The sequence below is a fragment of the Tenrec ecaudatus genome, chromosome 2, assembly GCF_050624435.1.
Source record: "Tenrec ecaudatus isolate mTenEca1 chromosome 2, mTenEca1.hap1, whole genome shotgun sequence".
Taxonomy (NCBI): domain Eukaryota; kingdom Metazoa; phylum Chordata; class Mammalia; order Afrosoricida; family Tenrecidae; genus Tenrec; species Tenrec ecaudatus.
The window spans coordinates 27,543,169-27,565,640 of NC_134531.1; the positions used below are offsets into that span (position 1 = coordinate 27,543,169).

The 22,472-nt window shown below is 38.3% G+C and overlaps 1 pseudogene; it reads right to left on the reverse strand.

Annotated features, from left to right (window-relative positions):
* Window positions 1-315: 315 nt before the first annotated feature.
* LOC142439927 (polyhomeotic-like protein 2 pseudogene) overlaps window positions 316-22,472 on the reverse strand; it is a 59,218-nt pseudogene continuing 37,061 nt past the window's right edge.

Consider the following 22,472-nt stretch of genomic DNA (forward strand, 5'->3'; position numbering starts at 1 on the left):
CTTACATCAGACGAGCATTCCATTTATACCTCTTCAAAGACAGATTTGGTCATTCCATTGGCAGTCGACATAGTCAATATTGTTTGTAATTCAAATGTTTGTTTTTCAATCTGCAGAATTCATTGTCCAGTTTTTCCATGCATAGGAAATGATTGGGAAAGAAAACATGCTTTGTATCAGGTTCATGTTATTCTCCTTAGGGACATTCGTTTTTGTAGCAGCAGATTGTGCACTGCAATAATTAATTGGAATTCCTGACTGCCACTTCCCCTGGCATTGGTCATGAATCCTAGTAAAATGAACAACATGACAAGCTCAGTCGCTTCTCTGCATATTGACACCGCTTACTGGTTTAGTTGTGAGGATTTTTATTTTCCTTATGTCGTAGTGTAATTCATACTGGGGGCGATAGCCTATGATCTTCAGCAGTGAGTCCTTCCATTCCTCTTCATCTTTGACAAGAAATACTTTATCATCTGTCTCTGACTGGTTGTTAGTGAGTCTTTCCTGCTTCAATCCTGATGCTGCGTTCTTCTTTCTAGGATCGCTTGCTTTAACCCAGATAGTGAAGGAATACAGGTTCTGCAAGAACACAGTTGATTGTTCTGAAACTTCCATTCCTCATAATGATATTCATAATTTGTTAAAATTCACAAAAGCAAATCTTTTATTCAGTCAGCGAAATACAGGATTTGGGGAAAGTTATTAACAACCTGCAATATGCAAATGACACAACTTTGCCTGCTGCATGTGAGGAGAACTTGAAGCACTAGCTGATGAAGATCAAGAATTGCAGCCTTCAGTATGAAATACAACTCAATGTAAGGAAGACCCAAATCCTCACAACTGGCCCCCAAAGCAGCATCATGATAAGAGGAAAAAGTTTGAAGTTGTCAAGGATTTTGTCTTACTTGGATCCATGAGCAGTGCTCATGGAAGGAGCAGTCAAGAGATCAAAAGACATATTGCATTAGGGAAATCTGCTGCACAAACCCTCTTTAAAATGTTGAAAACAAAGATGTTGAAGACTATGGTGTGCCTGCCTTAAGTCCTGGTATTCTATATTGCCTCATATGCATGTGAAAGTTGAGCATTGAATATGGAAAACCATAAAAAATCTATACATTTGATTTATGGTGCTGGAGAAGAATATTGAGAGAATGCTAAAAAGACAAACGAATAACCAATTTGTATTGGAAGCAGTAAGGCGAGAGTGCCCTTTGGGAGCAAGGATGGGAATACTTCATCTTATATATTTTGGACATATTGTCTGGAGAGACTCGGCACACTGGAACAGGACATCATGTTTGGTAAAGTGAAGGATCAGTGAAAAAGACAAGTCCCTCAAGGAGATGGATTGACACAACCGCTGTATTAATGAGTTTAGGCATAAAAATCATTTTGAGGATGATGCAAGATTGAGCAGTGTGTCATTCTGTTGTGACTAGCGTTGTTGTGGGTTACAGCAGACTTTATGTGATGTAACAACAGGTGTTTGAAAATTTAATTATAATATTTGGCCTTCTCTTCTTGAGCTTCCTATTGAAATTTTCTATTCAGCTCTTTGACTTCATCACTTCTTCCATTTGCATTAGCTACTCTTTGATGAAGAGTAAATTTCAGACTTCCGTCTGACATCCACTTTTATCTTTTCTTTCTTTCCTGTCTTTTTAGTGATGATTGTTCACGAATGCTGATCTTGATGTCCTCCTTCAACACATAAGGTCTTCTGTCATTAGTGCACAATGCTTCAGATCTGTTCTTGAGTTGTTCTCTAAATTCAAGTGCAGTTTCTTAAGGTCACATTTTGGCTTCGGTGGAATTATTTTAAAATCTTTAGTTTTATCCTGAACTTGAATTTTTGCAATTAATGATCTGCTCCATAGTCACCCATACCCTGGTTTTAGCTGCTGATATTGATCTTCTCCAGTGTTTCTTCCCACAAATATTTTCAATTTGATTTCTAGCTTTCCCTCTGGAGAAGTCCTTGTGTGTATTGGCCTTTGTGTTGTTGTAAAAAAGTATATGACCTGAATAAGTCCTTGATTTTGCAAAATCCTATCATGTGATCTCCAGCTTCATTTCCATCACCCAGTCCATATTTTCCAACTACTGTTTGTCCTTGGTTGTTTCCTACATTTGCAATCCAATTGCCAAAAATTAACAATGTTTCTTGATTGTATGTTTGATCAGTTTCAGACTAAATTTTGTTGTAGAATACATAAATTTCATCCTCATTAAATTTTGTATTTGGTGTATATATCTGAATAATATGTGTAATGATTAGATTTCTTTGAAGGCAGATGGATATAATCCTATCATAGACTGTGTTGTCCTTGCTGATTGATTTTTTTAAACAATGAATGCTACCCCATTTCTGTCAATTATATTATTCCTGCCATCGTTAATCATAAGGTTTTTTAATTCAAGATACCCAATACCAGCCATTTCAGCCCACTAATGCATAGAACTTTGACCTTTCTGCATTCCATTTAATGTTTTACCACTTAACATTTTCCTAAATTCATACTTCATACATTCCAAGGTCTGATCATTAGCGGAATTTTAGAGCTGTTTCTCTTTACCTTGAGCCATGCCCACAAACAAATGCTGATCCCGAAGTCTCCACGCCCACAGGCTTCACTCCATTGACTTCTCAAAGGTCAACTCCACGCTGGGAACTCCATTTCTCTTCAGTCCCTTTTGAGGACATGCCACCTGAGGGCCCATTCTCTGGGTGTCTCAGAAATGTTCCATTCATGAGGTCTTTAGTATCAGACAATGCTTCAAAGCTGTTTATAAGCTTCGGTAGTTCCTTCCTCCAAAGTGGGGAGCCGAGCCGTCTTTGCTTCTGTTCTTAGTCTGGAAGCGCTGCCCAAACCTGTTCACTTTGGCTGAGCCTGCTGGCCTTTGAAACACCAGTGAGACAGCTGCCACTGTGCCAGCCACACACAAGCCAGCACAGCACAACAAATTGACAAACTGTTGACTGACACGAAGTTATGCTATTTGAAGTCACTTTCCCCAAATTATGCAATTTAACGATAATAGAGTCTTTTTGAGATGGTTAACCCATCATGAAACACCATTTATATAAAAAGCCTGTCATTTGATTACTGATTCATAGTGCAACTTAAATTTAGTATTGTTTCACCACATTGTAAGTCTATTTTGTAGCTCCTTTCCCCCAATTTAATCCCTACATGTCTTCATTCTTGAAGTAATTTAACTCTTTGTTTCTTTTGGGATTGAACAATATAAAAAAATTATACTTATTCTATGATTACAGTAGCCTTTTTACCTCTCTATTTGCCAATAAATCTTAGAGACTTTTGTCAAGTAACACAATGAAATACTTTAAGTAGGAATCTAGTTCAGTTGTTCTTGAATAAAAATCCCAAAACATGAATCACTGACATATGTTCAATTAGTGATCCCTTAACCTATAGAAATGGATGATCTTTCCTTTCTTTGGAGTGTTCTATTTTGATCACATTCTGATTTTTTTCCTTGGAAAAGTACTTTAAAAGTAATTGAGAAACACCTTCTAGAGACTTACATATCCTTATCTAGGTACTTATAGAAAGTAATTTGAATTATGAAATGTCAACTTAACTTGCATGTCTAATTTTGAGTTTTATTTTGTTTGTATATTTTCAGGGAAATTGCTGAAACACCCCTGTTCTAAAATGAACCATTTTAATTTTAATCCATTTAAAATAAAGCAGCTGAAATTGTTTAACCCTTCAGGTTAATTATACAGAAAATACAGACTTTGGGGATTTTAGTTATATAGCAGAAAGAGTTTGAAATCAGCATCTTAGGCATAAGGCCTGTGTCTTCCTCTGTTAGTGTGCATGAGGCTATAGGAACCTCAGCTTCTCCAGAACAACATTTTGTGAAAATGTCCCCAGAAAGACTGTCTCTATTTCTAGATGGAAAAGCCTTCAATGCTTTTAATAATGGCTGGTACATAGTTTTAATAGTTAAATATAGCAATTTAATTTGTTTCCTTAATAATTGGGCATTTATAAATACATATCCCAAAATATGTATAATTGATATATGTTCAAATCGAGTCCTTGAAACCTTTATACAAAGATCATCTTCTCTTTCTTTTTCTTTTGAGTCTGTTAATTGAACTAAATTTAATTTTAAAATAATTTTTAAAGAAAAGTGTGTTATGCTGGCTTAGCTAGAGAAACAAATCAGGTGACATTTCTATATGTAGAAGAACTTTGTATTAAGAGGCAATAATATATAAAGAGAACTTCCCAGCCCATTCCAACTCAAGTCCTTAAGGCCAAGACTGGACCATAAGTCCCTCTTCAGGCTCATGCAGCTCTGAGCAATGTTGCAGAATGCAGGAAGGTCACAGGCCAGTGGGAAAAGAGTCATGCAGGTCCAAGGTCAGTGGGAACATGGCAGGGCACTGACAACTCTCAGGTGACCAAGCAAGCAGACAGGTGAAGTAGTATATAGAGAGCGTGGGCCCCAGGGTCCCCACTTATAAGAAGGCCACATGACTAAGAACACAGCATCAAACTCTGACATGATTGACAGGGTTGACTCCGCCCCCAGGCAGAACTGAGTAGTTGAGATAAAATCATCTGACTACCAGCACAATGGCTTTAACTGTGCTCATATATATTTTGTTGTTGTTGTCATAGTATCATTTTCCCTAATCTTTACCAATTAGGAGACTATGTGATTTTTAGTGTATACATAAAACGTCTATATTTTTCATGAAATGACTACATTGTTGAGTCAGATTCCATCAATGGCAAAAACGGGGTGGGTTTGGAGACAGAAGTTCTTATAAATTATTAAATATTGAAGATTATGAAAAAATGAAAAGGTATAAAATTACAAAGAAAGTAAATGGGCATTTAAGTAACAGAAATATAGAACTCAGGAGTGACATATATGAGAAGGAAACCATAACCAGAGAAAAGTCTTCATATGCATATTTTAATCATGTAATTGAGGGCTCATACAACTCTTATCACAATCCATCCATCCACTGTGTCAAGCACATTTGTACATTTGTTGCCATCATCATTCTCGATACATTTTCTTTCTACTTGAGCCCTTGGTATCAGCTCCTCATTTTTCCCCTCTCCCTTTCCTACCCTCCCTCCCTTGTAAACCCTTGATAATTTATAAATTATTATTATTATTTCATGTATTACAGTGTCTGATGTCTCCTCTCATCCACTTTTCTGTTGTCCATCAGGGGTTATATGTAGGTCATTGTGATCAGTTCCCCGTTTCTCCCCCACCTTCCCCTTATCCTCCTGGTATCACTACTCACATTATTTGTCCCGAAGGGTTTATCTGTCCAGGACTCCGTGTGTTTTCAGTTTCTATCTGTACCAGTGTACATTCTCTAGTCTAGCCAGATTTGTAAGGTAGAATTGGGTTCATGATTGTTGGGGGTGGGGGGGAAGAATTCAAGAACTAGAGGAAAGTTGTATTTTTCTTCAATGCTATACTGCACCCTGACTGGCTCATCTCCTCCCCAAGTCCCTTCTGTAAAGGAGTGTCCAGTTGCCTACAGATGGGCTTTGGGTCTCCACCCCCAATCCCCTCATTCACAGTGATATGTTTTTTGTTCGTTGATGCCTGATACCTGATCCTATCGACACCTCTTGATCACACAGGCTGGTGTGCTTCTTCCATGTGGGCTTTGTTGCTTCTCTGCTAGATGGCCACTTGTTTATCTTCAAGTCTTTAAGATCCCAGGTGCTATATCTTTTGATATGTGGGCACCATATCAGCTTTCTTCACCACAAGTGCTTATGCACCCACTTTGTCTTCGTGATTATATTGGGAAGGTGAGCATTATGGAATGACAATTTAATAGAATTAAGTTTTCTTGCACTGAGGGAGTACTTGAGTAGAGGTCCAAAGCTCATCTGCTTCATTAATAGTAAACCTATAAATAAATGAATAGAAATATATTTCCCCATCCTCATATATAAACATATTTATATATGTACATGCCTGTTTTTAGACCTGTATAAATGATCTTTGCTCCCTAGTTCTTTTCTCTATTTCCTTTTACTTTCCTCTTTTCTCACATCATGTTCAGCCTTCATTTGGGTTTCAGTAATTCCTCCCAGTTACATTGCCCTTGATTATGCCCTACCAGACAAATTCGAAAATATTTATTGCTTACAAAATGTACTTCTCATGCTTAATTTTTTAAAAAAAAAACAATGATAGTTGAATTATAACCATATAAAATTTGAAAGCATGAGATTAATATATAGATATGGATAATTAAAGATCAAATTACACCTATTCTTATTACTGAGAAATATATTTGAAGCTGAAAAATGAGTAAAATGTTCTAGACATAAAAATGTTGGCAAAGCTACAGATCTTACAAATATGATACTGAAAAGCTTAATAAAAATACTCTTTTTTTGCCAGCTGTTTCCAAATTTTCTAAATTACAGAAAATTAGTTTTAAAAGCCATATGCCAGATGGAGAAAGACACATATTTCTGAAAATGTTAATGTATTTTAGTTATTGCAAGTTAGACACAGGAAAGAAATATTGGAATATGAATTATAATGATTTTGTCAAGCTAGCAGCTGTCATAATGAACTATTCATCTTCCCATATTTTTGTTTTGTTTACTATATTTGTTACCAAACATATAGTGAGAAATGTTCATGTTGGTGCTTATCAGAATAAATGAATGCCATATATTTTATCTATAGCAGCTCTATTGTAAGATGTGTGAGATACAAATAATACTATAACATAAAATTATAGTATGCTATTTTGTTTTACTATGATAACATGTATTGCAACAATGTTGGAAATTAGTCTCTTATTGCAAATTTCTGCTTGCTAAAGCCACCCACTCACTTTTATTATTTCTATACAGCTCACTCATTACCATTGAGTCCACTCTAACACATAGTACCCCTATAGGACAAAGCAGAACTGTCCCAGAGTTCTAGAATATAACTCTTTATGGGAGTAGAAAGTCTAATTTTTCCCTCTTTTATCTGGTAGTAGACTCAAACTGCTGGCTCTGCAGTTAGTAACCCAAAGGGTAATCCACTGCACCATCAGAGCTCGAACTCAGCTAAACCTGCCCTGGATGGGGTAGTCAGATGATTTTATGTCAACTAGACACTCCTAGCTAGAGGTGGAGTCAAACTTGTCCATCAGATCACAGCCTGATTCTCTCTTCTTGGGTGCAATGGCTTTCCTCACCTCTTTCTCTGCTCCCTCCTTCTCTTACTTGCTGACCTTGACATTTGCTACAGTCTTGCTACATTGCCACCAATCTCATTTCCACTCAGATTCTCACCCACTGGCCTGCGATCTCCCTACATTCTGCATCACTGAATGTGCTTTATGAGTCTGAAGAGAGACTTACAGACTAGTATCAGAAATGTGGGCTTGAGTGAAGTGGGCATACATGCTTAAAGACTGTAGTCAAGAAATCAAGCAAGCTATTGTGTTGGGTAAATCTGCTGCACAAGACTTCATTAAAGTGTTGAAGAGCAAGGATATCCCCTAGAAAACTGAGGTGCTTCTGGTTCAAGCCATGGCATTTTCAGTCGCCCCGCATTCTAGTGAAAGTTGGGCTTTGAATAAGAAAGGCTGAAGATGAATGAATGCAACGCATTATACAGCTGATGAAGAATATTGAAAATACCACGAACTCCTTAAAGAACAAACAAATCTGTCTTGAGAAGAGAGACAGGGTTTCCCGTAGAAGAGAGGATGGTGAGGCTTCGTCTCATATACTTTGGACAATGCATGAGGAGAGATCAGTCACTCTAAAGGGACATCATGCTTGGTAAAGGAGAGAGGCAGAAAAAAGAGGGAGATCCTCAGTGAGAAGGATGGATACAGTGGCTGCACAATGGGCTTAAATAGAACAAAAACCAGGAAGAACAAGCAACATTTCCTTCTGGTGTACATAGGGTCACTATGGACCTTACCCAGCCATGTGGCACATAAAAACAGCAACAACCATTTGAAATATCAGCTGGGTCACTTATAGTGGACATATTTCTGCAGAGCTTTCAGTTTATGTGAGATGATTTGTGAAAAAAAAAATAGTAGCCACCCTGATAAAGGTTTAACATCATCTGTCATTGTTCTGGAATTTGGGACTTTCAGGTTGGAAGACACTCAAAATATTCCTGGGGAAGAGCTTCATTGAAAATGTCAAATGTAATAGCATAAATGGAATAAAGCCTTTGGAGTTTATTTATTTATTTATTTTTGCTGATGTGGCCCAACATACATTGAGAAGAGATAACTTAAAACACAAGAACAGCAGAAGACATCCGAGATTGGGATCTATTAAAAATAAGATACTTAAAATCACAAAAATATTTTGACAATAGAGTAAGAGAATTCACCGCCTGGGGAAAATGGGCAATTGTATATTGGACAAGGGATTAATCTCTAAAATAGATATAAAAATTCAACACCTCAACAAAGAAAGACAAATAATCTAATTTTTAAAACATTTTATTAGGGGCTCATACAACTCTGATCGCAATCCATATATATACATACATCAATTGTATAAAGCACATCTGCACATTCCCTGCCCCAATCATTCTCAAAGCATTTGCTCTCCACTTAAGCCCTTTGCATCAGGTCCTCTAATCTAATTTTTTAAATGAACAGAGAACATAAACAGACTTCGCCAAAGAAGGCATTCAGGAGGCCAACAAGCATGAAGGATGCTCCCAAGGTTTGGGCATTGATGCTGATTTATCTTTATTCCACTAGTGGCTGGTGATTTTGCTGACCTTGCAGTGAACAGCCTGACACCCACCACCAGGACTCCTGTGAAATGCGCTCACTTCTGTGGAGTCAATGCCGACACGGAGCAGCTAAATAGGATGGGGTGGAACTTCTCAAGTGTGTTTCGGAGACTAACTCCGTATGGAGTAGAAAGTTCTGTCTTTTTCCTGTAAAATCAAGTAGAGGTCTGTTTCCTCTAAATCTTTATAAGAAGGGAAGAAGCAGAATTCAAGCCACTCAAAAGTTATGAACTTCCACCTCCTCCTTCTTGCGAGCATCTTTAGAACTCACTAACTAACTACAGAAACCTGAAGCCTACTGTTCTGTTTAGATAAGCAGGAATATGGAACCAGACAATAAAAATATCAGGGCAGAGGTAGTGGTGGTGATAAAGAATTTGTTGCTTAAAATATAAATTGAAGATACATGTAAAAAAGTTTCCATTTGAAAAAAGCCTAACTCTTCAAGAAAAGTATTTAATATCAGTATGCTAACCAGAGAATATTGCTATAGAATCATTTCCACTCCTCAATTTTCCAGGCCTGTGAGATTCAATACTGTATTGTGGGTACTGAGTAACTTTTGTAAAAAATAAGTTCTGGGCTCTTTATTTTGTGCATATTGACCCTCCATAATCAAGTAAGTGCATTTTGCTATCACATGTGAGTTTACCATGCCACAAATGTGAAGACTTTTGACACTCTGGATAGTCTTTGGCCAAAGTCAATTCACACATAGGTGACTTAATGTCATTGACTTTAGCCTTGACATTGACACTGTGTCCTCCTTCATAGTATCTCTCCTCTATCATCAGTGTAATATGTCATAGAACAGTTTTTCTGTTTTGTGTAATTATGCCAATGGTCTCCCTTCTAGGGTCTAATAATAATTCCTTCAGTGAATGTGCACTGATGGGATTAATTGAACCTTGTTTTTTCTTCAAAATTAAAGGTGTAAATATATATGAGTGGAGGGTAGGGTTTCTCATTGACTTTCCTCAAAAAAGAGTATAAATTAATTGTAGAAAAGTATGTTACATGGTACTTAATTATGTTAATGTATAGGATATTAAAACTTTAAAACAATATGTGAAGGTCAACACTCTGAGATGTAAAGTTAAGACTTTTTTTTAACCCAGAAAGATGGATGTACCAGAAAGATGTTTACCTGTGTCTCAATGACCATAAGAAAAGCATTCTAATTTGTGGACCCTAACGAATTTTGGGTAACCTTGAGAAGAATTGGAATTTCATTGTGCTTATTCAGAACTTGTGCACGGATCATGAGGCTGTTGTGCAAATAAATACAAGGGAATATTGCCTAGTTCAAAAGGTGTGTGTCAGGACTGTATCCTCTCACCATGCTTGTTCAGTAATATGCTGAGCACACCATCAGAGAAGCTGGGTTATATGATGAAGCGTGGGGCATTAGGACTGTAGGAAGGCTTATTAACAACCTGTGGTGTGCAGCTGATAGAACCTTTCTCCCAGAAAGTGAGGAGAAATTGAAGCACTTGCTGATGATAATCAAGGATCATAGTATTTGGTATGTATTACCATTGAATGTAAGGAGGACCAAAATCTTCACATCTGAACCAATAAGTAACTTCATGATAAGTAGAGAACATAGTGACCTTATAGAGACTGTTTTCCTTGACTGCATCTCCAATCAGTGCTCATGAAAGCAGCAGCCAAGGGATCAACATAGGTATTACATTAGGTAACTCTGCCTATAGACCTCTTTAGAGTGTTAAAGGTCAAGGATTAGTTTCAGGACTAAGGTGCACCTGGCCATGGCATTCCCCATTGCATCGTATGCATGTGAAAATTAGACATTGACTAGGGATGACCATAGAAGAGTGAATGCATTTGAAATGTGGTGCTGGAGAAGAATACTGAAAGCACTGGTGAACAACTAAAAGGAGAAACCAATCAGTGTCAGAAGACTTAAGGTCAGAGTACTCCTTAGAAGCAAGGATGGGGAGTCTTCATCTTACACACTTTTGGCATAATGTCAGCCCCGCCCTTGAGGAAGCCCATCATGTTTGGTAAAGTGGGGGAGCGACAAAGAAAGGGATTGGCGCATGGGTTAACACAGTGACTGCATCATGGGCTCAAGCACAGGAACAATTGTGAGGATGACGCAGGACTTTCCAGTGTTCAGTTCTCTTGTGCAGAGGGTTGCTCTGGGTCAGAGTTGATTGATAATAACAGTAACAATAACAACAATAACAACAACAACAATTATATCTAACCCAAGTCTTTATAAACCCATTGATGGCTTGGTCTAATTTCAGAATTGTTATAGGAAAACTGGCATTCAGTGAAAATACAATCTGACTACAAGAGACCGTAACATGGAAAATAATTAAACATTGTTATTGTAGTTAGGTACCTTCTTGTCAGCTGTAACCCCTAGCAAATGTAGGGACAACAGAATGCTGCATCATGAAATGGCAGAATGCTTTCTTGCAGGCCTGTGTCAATTCACCTCCTTGAAGGTTTCCTTTCTTTTCAACGAATGGCTTTCCCGATGACATGTGTAAATTGAGAGTAAGTCTCACTTGTAAGGGGCTTTCTGCATGGACTTTTTCCAAAATTTGTTTGCCTTTCAGGCAACAGAGAGTACTTTCAGAATCTTTGCCAAAACCATAACTCAAATATGTCAAACCTTCTTTGAACTTCCTTATTCATTTTACAACTTTCACAATTAAATTAAGCAAATGAAAATACCACCAATCCATAGTGCCACATCACATCCTTGCATAGCTGCCAGATTTCCTCATGATAGCTGCTAAACCACTGAGAATTGTGTCTGTGAGAAGTTGACCCATAACCATCGCAGTAATGTTACTCTTTCCTCACACACTCTCATTTCTATCTCATGGCACATATCATTAATGAATACACAGAATAGGTAAATGGATATTTTTACTCCAGATGTATATTAAAAAATATTGTATAATGGTGGATAAGTGAGGTGTGTATGCAATCTTATATTTCATAGAGCCTTTTTATATTTAATGAGGTAAATTAAATAAGAATTGTGTTTGCAAAGTGTTAAAATTTACTCTCGGTGTGGTGGGATCAGGACGGGCACAATTCCCACACTATGTCTCCGGTGCTGTTCCCCGCAGGGCCATGAGTCAGGGAGGCACATCATGTCTCATAGTGGGGCTGGCCATGTGGTCCTCTCTGTGGACTGGCTGCTGTAATTGGAGTCATTGTCCTCAGGGCCTGGTGTAACAGGATGTGTTCCACCCTCTCTTACTCCCCCTTCATCTGCTCCCGTGTGCTCCAATTAGATATGTGCCTCTCCTGGAGCTACAGATTCAGTGCTGTCCTTTGAAATAAATTCTTCGGGGGGTGGGGGCAGAGGCAGGCATCCACTTAGTATTTGGTACTGGAGCCAGCCCTCCAGATGTCTCCACTGGTTCCCTACTCCACGCAGGAATGTTGCATTCACACCTTGGGGCATATTTATAGGTTTATTTTTAAGGTGGTGAAAGGACAATAGGCCTCTACTCAAGTTCTCACTCAATGCAAGAATACTTTGTTCTATTAAATTGGCATTCTATGATGCTCACCCTCCCGACACAACCGCTGAAGACAAAGCGCATGAATAAGCAAATGTGGTGAAGAAAGCTGATGGTGCCCGGTTATGAAAAGATATAGCATCTGGGGTCTTAAAGGCTTGAAGATAAACAAGTGGCCATCTAGCTCAAAAGCAACAAAGCTCACATGGAAGAACACGCCAGCCTGTGCGATCACGTGGTTTTGAAGGGATAAGTTATCAGGCATCAAAGAACAAAAAAATCTTACCATAGTGAATGAAGGGGGAAGTGCAGAGTGGATCAGCCACTGGAGATCTCCTTGAGGAGGGGTCTAGGGGAGGAGATGAGTCAGTCAGGGTGCGATATAGCACCCCTGTAGAATACAGCTTTCCTCTAGTTCCTAAATGCTTCCTCCTCCCCCCCCCGCCCCTCCCACTATCATGATCCCAACTCTACCTTGCAAGTCTAGATAGAGCAGAGGTTGTACACTGGTGCAGATATGAGTTGGAGGCACAGGGAATCCAGGATGGATGATACCTTCAGGACCAGGGGTGTGAGGGGCGATACTGTGAGGGTAGAGGGAGAGTGGGTTGGAAAGAGGGAACCAGTTACAAGGATCTACATGTGACCTCCTCCCTGGGGGAAGGACAACAGAAAAGGGGCTGAAGGGAGAAGTCAGACAGGGTAAGATATGACAAAATAATAACTTATAAATTATCAAGGGCTCATGAGGGAGAGGGAGCAGGGAGGGAGGGGGGAAAAAGAGGACCTGATGCAAAGGGCTTAAGTGGAGAGCAAATGCTTTGAAAATGATGAGGGCAATGAATGTACAGATGTGCCTTAAACAATTGATGTATGTATGGATTGTGATAAGAGTTGTATGAGCCCCTAATAACATGTTTTAAAAAATTTACTCTCAATAATATTTCATAAATGTACTTAAAAAATAAAACTAGAATTATGAAAGTTGGACATTGTTTTGCAAAATTGCAAACATGTGTATTACAAATTTTTACTATAGTTGTAATGCGTGTCATTTCCTGAAAAATATGGATATTTACATCTTTCAGAAACTGGGTAGGGTGTGACTCATCTTACCTCTCTGATCACTTGCTTCTTTATTCTTTCTCCAGACTGACACTTATAGCTCCCTAGTCCATATGATAAAAAGCACTGATCATATTTTATAAATTGCACATGCAAATGATGACAGGGAAAAGTGTTTATAATATCTTTAATTGGAAAGTCCTGGAGTCTGCTATCTCTAGCTTAGATTCAGTCAGTAGTTACTCCTCATCCAGTTAGGTGTGACTGAACAGGTGGATTAGAATGACTTTTAAGATAAAATATTTTTGCAACCACTCACAGAAGAGTATTATAAGAGGAACAGACATTCAAATGAATTTATGGTAGTTTTCTATGGAAATTTATAAATAACTTTACATAATTGGTAAATATATTTCATTTGTAATGTTTTCTATAAATCCAAATGATTGGAATTTTCATCTATTTATATATATATCTCAATGATTAATTAACTGAAAACAACAGAACGGTTTAAAGTTAACATCATATTTGCATAGAAAACTGTACATGGTTCCTAACATATTATTTTGTTGAAATCTGGGTAAATTATACCTTATTCTGCACACACAGATCCCATCTGTATCACCAGCCTGTTTTCTTTCCCTTAGGAACAAGGATTGCTTTAATGAGATGCCTCCCAGAACTCCAGATTACCGTGTGCATAAAAAATGGAGAGCCAAAAGGAAACTGAAGTAATTTCAAGAGAAAGGAAACATATTTGCCCATTTACCTTTTCATTACACAATGTGTTAATAACTAGGTAAGTGAATCTGTGTGTATGCTGATTTCCAGGCAGTTTACAATAGATTAACAGTCAACCATTTATGTTATTCCATTCTTTAAATATCCATATACATACATAGGAAACCTGGTGGCAGAGTAATTATGTGTTGTGCTGCTAACCTCAAGGCCAGCAGTTCAAAACCACCAGTCACTCCTTGTGATAAAGATGAGGCTTTCTAGTCCCATAAAGAGTTGTGTCTTCAGAAACCCACAGGGGCAAGTCTACTCTTCCTTCTCAGGATGTCATGAGTCAGAACTGATTTGATGACAAAGAGGTCTGGAGACTGACAGGTAAGCAAGCACTGGACTGCTAACCTCAATGTTTAAAAATCACCATTCACTTTTTGGAAGAAATATAAGGAGTGCTACCTATTTTTATAAAGACTCATATAGCCTGTGCCCCTGTGATTTGAAATTGACTCAATGGCAGTGGGCTATAACTATAGATTTCATTGCTTATGCCATTGGAGATAGATACATAGATGCATCCAATAAGCAATGAAATGGCCAGCTATGTTGAAGTAAAATCTCTCAAGATGTTGCTTCTATTCATGTCTGTGTAATTCCCAACAGATGCTTATGTGAAACTATGACAGTGGGGTGTGTTATGTGAAACACTAATAGAAGCGCTTGGTCAATAAGGGCTGCCATTCCCTGGCTGTTGGAGAGCTAGGTCAAAATCAGGGAGAGGAGCATTCCCAGGAACCTACGTATGAAGAGCCACCAGTGAGGAATGATGGAGATCTACCTGCAGTGGTAGAGCTCAGGGCCAAGGAACAAAAGGCTGCAGCACAGAGACCATGGACCAGAGTAAAAGAGCACTGAGACCAGAGGCCGAAGCAAAGGACCATTTAACAGAGCAGAGGAGCGGTGCTAAGCCTATAAGGTTGTGGGGAAGGGCATGGTTGACCTTCCAGGATTTTGAACATGGCAGCCAAGAGACCATGTGGTTGAGAGTATGAGCACTGGGGAGATAACTTCCTGCTGCCTGAGGAGAGGGGCTGCTGTGGACCAAAGGCTGCAGCTTTACTGTTTTATGATCCTGCGCAGTAGTAACCAGTTATTCTAAAGATCTGCTTGATTATGAGTATTATCTGTGAGTTCTGTGTGGTCATTGCAACTGACTATCGCTCCCACCTGAGAAGTAGAGTGTGCTGGGGCGAAGAATTGGTGTCAGAACGGCTAAAAGAAGGATGGAAGGTGGCGTGTCTCACCTCTTCATTACGGCAATCAGCCATGTGTTTATGTGGAGATGGATTCTCCCCTCCCGTGTAGCCAGAGGAGAATCTGCACCATTTTCACACCACATGTTGCTTTTTTGTAACTTTTCCTGCATATAAAGAAATTATTAGGAGTCCTGCTGGACAATGGTTAAGTGCTCAAATACTGATGCACATGTTACTGGTCCAAACCCACTGACCAGTCTACAAGAGGACGGGCTGCGCAACACTCTACTTCCTTAAAGAATCCCAGCTGTGTAAATCCTGTGAGCATTTCTCCTCAGTCCTGCAGGCCGCTCTATGACAAAATCAACTCAACAGCGATGCATTTTTGTTCGGTTTGTTAGCTTTTGGTTAAAGGAATCTTGAATTGCTTCTATTACACCTCTCCATATTGTTTTTATGTGTGGTCATTATGTAATCTGGTGTCAATTTGAGAGGATTACGAGTGAAGATGTGCCGTCTGGCCTGTCAATCAAGACTTAATTCTGGCTTCTGTGTGGGCATGGCCTTCTGAGAATTCTGGGAATTCCTCTTTTTCTGCCTTGGAATCAGGAGAGATTCTGTCTCTCCACTCACTTCCTATGAGACATCCCTGAGGAGAAGCCACATGGACCTACCCTGATGCAGCCTTGGGTGCTGGAGCAGCCACATGGAGACCTCTGCCAGTGCTGAGATGCTTACAATGCCACTGGCTCTACAAGACTTCCCACACACTGGCTTGAGATCTTCCTGCATTTGGCATTATAGATTGGTGTCGAACATATGGGCTAATGTCAGACTTATGGGCTTGGATTGGACTGGGCTGGGATGCTTTCTTAATGTACAATTAGCCTTTATATAAAACTCTCTCTTATATACATAGGCGTTTCTATGGATTTGTTTTCTAGTCTACCACGACTAGCACATTAGGTGCCATAAAGTTGGTTTCAAATCACAGAGACTCTATGACTGGCAGTGCTTCTGTCTGCTGTATATAAGGTCGCTATGAATTTGAATCAACCAGATGGCACCTAAAATCAGTGTATTTAACAATGATACATTGATAGAAACACGTTATGGGATGGCTTCCTTAAAGATGATTTCAAGGGCAGTGTTCAGTCCCACTGCCATTGTAAAGCTCCAGGATCCAGGGTCTTAGGGCTTTTGTTTTTTTAAAGTTTAATGAACTTGTTCCAACATCCAAATACTTTTGGTAAACATATCATCACTCTTCGTACTGGTTTCCTTTTATGCGACTTATAAAACCCTGATGAGCACTTACTTTTTAATCAGTTATTTAGGAAGAGTATTAACTAATACTGTTGATTCTGAAAAAAATTATAAAAATTCCATTGTGGTCGCGTCTACTCTCACTCAGCAAATTGACAGGATAGAGCAGAACTACTCCATCAGATTCCTGAGGGCTTGAGTCTTTACAAAAGGATACAGACTCATCTATCTCTTGTGGAATGGATGCTGGGTTCAAACTGCAGACCTTCGAACCAGCATTCCAAAGTTTAACCCATGCTGCCATCAGAATTCTTCTACTTTAATAAAGAAAATCAACCTTTGAAGGACCTTTCAGGAAGAGATAGCCAACCCTCTCTTTTCAGGTAATCTGAGAGTTTCCATGAAGTAAAAGGAATAACAAAAATTCCTCTGATCCCTTGCCTGAAAGTGGGATTAACCGCTTCTGTTACTGTTTACTGGTGAAGACACGAATCACTACCATATGGAATACCAGCAATCTACATCTAGGGAATGTCTACTCTAATATACTAGGTGATGTCCAATGCTAATTGTATGCCACAAAAATAAAATAATATTCTATTAGTATGTCTTACATCAAAATAAATAGGTAATTTACATTATATATTTCCCAATGGAGCTAGTTAACCAACTTCACACTTTTAGGAAGCCTGTGGCCATTAACTCTGAAATCTTATTCTAAATCCAGTCTTTCATAATATATTTTAATTCAGTAAAAATCTGAAAAGAGATAACATAGGTAAGATTTGCTTCTGTGTTATCCTGGACCAAATTTTACCCAATTTTTTAGTTGTTAATAATTAAAGATAATTTAAAAAGCATACCAGGCAAATAAATATAATATGTGAATAATTTTTTGAATACAGGGACAATTTTAACACTGGAAGTATGTCTGATATTTTTAATACTAATTTTAAGTTTTATTGACATAAAATTCACACTTCAAACAAGTCAGGGTTTTCAACATATTAGAAAGAGTTGTCTAATTATAACTGCAATTAATTGTAGCACATTTTCTTCATTCTTGCATTGTATTAACAAATTAATTACCCCCAACCAGCACTGCTTTAGCCCTAAGAAACTAGAAATCTAGTTACTCACCTAACTAGATTCAGCTACTCCTGGATTTCATACAAAGAAAAACATACTCATACGTGAAACAGAGAAAGACCTCTATAGGAAAGAAAGTAAAAAATAATAAAACAACTAGAACATATTTAAAATAGGTCAAAAGGGAGAAAACATACAAGATCAGAGGGACTCTTTCTGAAGGCTTCATCCAGGTGGGGACATTGCAAATGGATTTTGGACATTCACTATCATGCAAACTATTCTACTTAGGTGTCATCTATGGGTTTCAACTCATAGCAACCCTGTGTACAAAAGAATGAGACACTGCCCGGTCCTGTGTCATCCTCACAATTGTTAGGTTTGAATCCATTGTTGCACCCACTGTGTCCGGGCATCTGGCTGAGGGACCTCCTCTCTTTCACTGCTCCTCTACTTGACAAAGCCTCCTGTACTTCTCCAGGGAATGGTCTCCTCTGATAACATGTCCAAAGAAGATGAGACAAAAATGCATCCTTTCTTCTAAGCAGCATTCTGGCTTATCTTCTGAGACAAATTTGTTTGTTCTTTCAGCAGTTCTAATATTTTCAAGATTCTTCCCAAGAACCATACTTAAAATGCATAGATTCTTCCTAGGTCTCCCTCATTCAGTGTCCACATTTCAGGTGCATACGAGGCTATTGAAAACACCATGCCTGTATCAGGTACAACTGAGTTCTCCAAGAGTCATCTTGCTTTTTGACTCTTTAAAGGGGTCTTGGGAAGCAGATTTACGTAATACCATGTGACCATTTGACTGCTATTTCCACAATCAGCCTTTGCCCTCATTTTAGTTGTTTATAATGAATTTCTGCATCATCTTTTGCTACAGAGAAAGTCAATTATGATTTCTGTGTATTCCATCTTGAGACCTTCATATGCATAACCACCTTTTGTTTTGTTGAAAAAATGTAGAAAGAAGCCACTGATCTTGTAAAGTTCTATCATGAAGTCTCAGCTTCAGTCCTATCCCCAAGATTATATTTTCCAACTACTGTTGCTATTTCTTTGTTCCAAGTTTATAATTCCAATGATCAATATTATGTATGCATCTTTTTTGCATGTTTGATCAATTTCAGAATGAAGACTGCTAGAGTTCTTCAATGTTTTCATCACTTGGTTTAGTAGTTGGTGCCTAAATTTTAAAAATAGTTATGCTGATTGGATTTCCTTAGTGTGGATAGATATAAACCTATCACTAACACCACTTTACTTCAAGATGGATCTTCAAATATCCTATTCTATAATGAATGCAATATCATTCCTCTTGATTGTGTCAGTCCTAACTTAGTAAATCATATGATTTTCTGAATCAAATAGCCAATACCAGTTTATTTCAGTTCACTAATACGTAGGATATAGATATTTAATTTCCATTTGATTTTTATAAACTTCTTATTTTCCTTTATTCATGCTTCCTGCATTCCAATTATGATTATTAATAAACTCTTCAAGCTGTTTCTATTTATTTTACTTGGTTCCCATTAGTGAATAAAAGTCCTCAAGGCTGTACTCTGCTCATATCGTTATTTTCTGAAGGCAGCTTACCCTCAGTTATATTTGTGTGCCATCTGACCTGTGTGGTTCATCTTCTGGCCCTATCTCTGACACGGCCCTGCTTCTGTTCAATAGGCTTTCGCTATCTGACAATGCTTCCTTGCTTTCTATAAGGATTTCAGCAGCTAATTCCTTCAGCGTGGACAATTTCGACTTTGTGTTTTTTTCTTAGTCTAGAAGCTCTGCTGAGACATACTCACTTTGAGTGACTATAGTGGCATTTTGAAATACCAGTTACATAGTTTCTTCATTACAGCAACACGCAAGCCACCAGCTTATGACAAACTGGCATTTAAGAAGGATGGTGTCATCCATGGCCTTTGGAAAACTGGGTGCTCACAGATCTAATAGAGTTTCCTTATCTGGTCTTGAGTTTTATAATTTATAATCCTTGTATCACAGTTTGGTATATTTCTTCCACGTGGATTTAGCTCATATTATTTTCTGTTTATGCTAAGACAAATATTGGAGAATCCATACACTATTCTTTCTTATAGTTGGACACTATCTGATTTCTTCACCATGCTTTAGCATTCATTTACGCCTTCATGAAGGCAGGTGTCCAGAAGGACTACATCATAAGAAGGAATTGTTTCATATAAGCATCTTTTCACCATGGCAGATTACGCCTCCTGGTTTATGCAGAAACAGTAATGAAATCACATTGTCTGAAACCACGTGTCACCTCCACCTCTGGAGTTGTGTGTCCATCAAAGGTCACTGAGCACCCTTATAGGAGTATCTTTTGATTTGGGGTGACAGTGGTAAGATGCTATATGGCAGGGACATCTTGGTTTTCTCACTCTCCCCTCTCCATGAGAAGATGACTCCAGCTGAGGTGAAGCCTCCTCTGTCTAAGTATGTTTAAAGATGTACAAATCAGGGATTATACATGGATCACGGTTATGCAAGCACACCAGCTCATTGTTCGGGAGATTGGATTAGATTGCATGACCTGAGAGCAGTGACTGTCTTTATCCCTATAGTAGTAGCCTCAGACAGTATTTGAACTTCTGTGAATGACTAACTTCACTTCGAATAATTTCTAGGTTCATGCATATCTGAGAAGCTTCATGGTTTTATCACTGTTTATTGGGATGCATAGTATACCATTAGGTGTATGTATCAGAGTTTATTTTTCTTCTAATAGCTGTTAGGCTGTTTCCAGCTTCTTGCTATTGTAAACTGTATTATGGCAAACATGGGAGATCATACATCTATCTGTTCATGATGTTCATAGGAACGCATGCCCAGCTGAGGTATTGCTAGATCATATGGGAGTTTAATTTCCAGTTGTTTTAGGTACCACTAAGTCTCATTGCATACTAGTTGTACATGTTTACAATCTAAACAGCAGTGTACAATAGTTCTGATATCTTAACACCCACACCAATATGTGTTTGTATGTGTGCATCATTGTTGTTATAATAGGGTTATTGTTATGGTGCTATGTTGAGGTGACATTTCATGGGCATTTTAATTTGTCTCTGCTTAAGGGCTAGTGATTGTGAGATTTTTTTCTTGTGTGTAATAGCCATTTCAATGTTATTTTTGTTTACTTTCTGTTCATATCTTTTAAACACTTTTCAATTGGACTTGTTTTTAGGTGTTGCATAATTCTATAGATTTTAGGAAGTAGCCCCTTTTCCATTGTGTATTTTCTAAACATTATTTCCCTTTTGATGAAGTCTTTTGATACACTTGTCTTATTTTTTAGTAGATCTCAGTCTTCTACTCTGTGTGCTTGCTTTGTTATATTTAGTAGTATATGTTTGGGTGAAAAACACCCTTAAGTTTGTCCCTATTTTCACATTTATGAGACATAGTTTTGGGATTTATATTTAAGCCTCCAATCAGTTTGAATTCTGTTTTCTGAATGATAATCTTCATCACCCACCAAAATTTGTAAAGATGCTGTTTGTTTCCCTCTGGGGGGTTGTGTGTGTGTGTGTGGGGGGGTTGTGTGTGTGGGGGGGGGTTGTGTGTGTGGGGGGGGGGGGTTGTGTGTGTGTTGGGGGGGGTTGACAGTTTGTTGAAGATCAGTTGCTTGTAACCAGATGCACATATTTCTGGGTTTACTACTCTGTTCCATTTTTCTATGTATCTATCATGGTTCCTGTAACATGGTTTTTGACTACCATGTTTAATAAGTTTTGTAGTTGGGTTCTGAAAGGCCACCTACTCAATACAGTTAAATATCTAGGAACTACTTATTTATTAAGGTATATTCACCAAGACAGACTTGCAAATTAAATAATTGTTTGCATGGTGTTTGTGTGAGTCTGGGTGGACTAGAAAAACAAATTTATAGACATTCATTGAGAATTCATCCCAACCCAGTCCAGATGAAGTCTATAAGTCTGATATTAGCCCATATGTCCAATACCAGTATATAAGTGCCAAATGCAGGTAGATCACAGGCCAGTGAGTGGAAAGTCTTGTGGATCCAGTGGTGGTGGAAGCATTCTAGCACTGATGTTGGTCTCCACATGTTTCCTCCAGCTCCAGAGCACTGGCTTTATCTGTGTAGCTTCATGTGACTTATCAAAAGGAACACCAAGCAGAGAGTGTGTGTCCTTCCTCCAGCTAGGAATTTGGGAGTTTCCAGAATTCTCAGGAGAAGGCCAGGCCCACACAGAGACCTAATTGGCTATGACTGATTGACAGGCTAGACCCATCCCTTCGCAAGTTGACATAAAATTATGTAACTGCCACAGTATTGCTGCTTATAAAATTATAGTAGCTTAAATTTCACTGCAGGTTTATTGTAATGTAACTTAAAAATGGCATTGCATAGAGAGTAACAAAAGTATAAACCAAACTCATTGCCATTAAGTCTATTATACATCAGAGTTACTATATGGGACAGAGGAAAATAGCACCTTTGGGTTTCCAGTGTTGTAAATCTGTATTGGGAGCAGAGAGCTTCATCTTTCTCCCAGGAGCACCAGTTAGTAGCCCAACAACTAATTCACAACATTGTCAAAGCTCATAACAAATGTATAGTATAGATTATTCTAGGTTGAATCTTACATTGAAACATTTCTCTTTTGCTTTGTCATTTTAATGGTCTGAGTTTTTATAGATTCGTAGCTTTTTTCATATATTTGGTCCCATACAT